The sequence below is a fragment of the Charadrius vociferus genome, unplaced genomic scaffold (genome assembly GCF_000708025.1).
Source record: "Charadrius vociferus isolate BGI_N301 unplaced genomic scaffold, ASM70802v2 scaffold213, whole genome shotgun sequence".
NCBI lineage: Eukaryota > Metazoa > Chordata > Aves > Charadriiformes > Charadriidae > Charadrius > Charadrius vociferus.
The window spans coordinates 4,479,015-4,480,605 of record NW_009647828.1 but is presented as its reverse complement, the minus strand read 5'-3'; positions in this window follow the sequence as shown (position 1 = coordinate 4,480,605).

Sequence of the window (1,591 nt, the reverse complement as noted above, 5' to 3'; positions counted from 1 at the left end):
ATCCTGAAGTCCTTGGTTAAATTTTTAATTGATTCGTTCCTGAGTGTTTTTTTCCCATCACTTCCTTATGATGACATCATTTCATTCCAGTGATGTCCATGGGTGGTTAACCAAGGGATGGTAGAAGTGGGAAGCTGGTTGCAGAAAGTGTCATGTATGCCTCTGGGCATTCAGTGCAAACTGAGTAAGACCCACAAATGGTGCTTTCTGTAAAGTGGTGTTTTTCTAATGAAAAACTGCTGAAAAATGATTCTGCAGCTGACACGGGTGCAACATCAAACTGTGGGTGCTTTACAAGCTAAACTAAGTGAAATTCCTACACCGGGATAAATTAATTAGTGTAAATTGGTCTCCTTAGTTAAAAATCAGAAAACGTCTGCAGTGATGGCAGCAGATGGACGTGAGATGAGTCCATGCCAGAAGCCAGTTGTACTGGTGTGATGCATTGGCTGTGTGGATTGCTCCAACTGATCGAGTGGTTTCCAGGGGTGGGGATCCACCTTTGCTCACCTTCAGGGTGAGCTGGGGGCTCTGATGCTGTTCAGCACCTGCCGTTCAGCTTAGACAGGTGCTTAATCAATTTTGCACTGAGCAAAAAAGAAATAGTCCGTGGATCATCTGCCAGTGGGCAGCCAGTGGAGCTAAGGAAAAGTCCAAAGGCAATGGTTGGATTTCTAGATAAAAACAGGTCTTTGCTGTCTGCCCATCTATCTCAAAATGAAACTGGTTTGTTCCAGACCTTCAGTGGCAGCCAAGAGGTGAAAAGGAATGGTTTGTTCAAGAATCTCCTCGCTGCTTCTCAGCAGAGTAGCAAGAAAACAAACCCAGGGCTTTTCCTCTTTGACATTTCTCAGCGATTTTGCTGATGTTTCTCCAGATCTAAGATGAGTTCACTGGAGACCAACATTTGCTCTTTAGGTGTGGTTGAGCTAAGCCCTTCCATTTGTCCATGAGGTGCCCATCTGATGTCCTGTGTGACAATCTGTATTGGTTCAGTTCTCAGCATGAGGATCAATGTTAACCTGTAACATGAAAACCTTCCCTGAGGAGAGAGGAGTCATGGGAGAGATGCACGTGAGGACAAATTGATCCTTTAGTGGCACACGTTGGTGTTGCAGGAGGAGGTGGAGAACCACCTGTGGTGTTTTCCTAACATCCTGATCAGCTTTGAGCGGTTGTAAGAACATCATCCTGGCGAGGTATATCACACTGGCCATATATCCATTTCCCAGAGATGATTCCCAGTCATCATCCAAGCACAGAGCTTGGAAAAGGCAGCTAAGGAAGAGTATCCTCTCCTCTGTATGTCAGAAAACCGCATCTCCATCCAGCCTGCAGCACCAAGTGAGAGCATGGGAAATGACTTTGGTGCTCTTTCTGTGTCTGCACTCTGGACAACCAGTGCCCATCTCCTGCCAGGAGAGAAAGCCTGTATTTCACCCTGGAAGGAGAGTCCAGTTCCAGTTCAATCTAATTTATCAGGTGCGGTTTGGGGCAAAACACACACTGGACACCTGCAGGCTCTCCAGGACCCTGCTGCTGGTGGGAAGGGATGGGGAGGAGATGAGAATGGGGTGGACAGAGCCTGTAG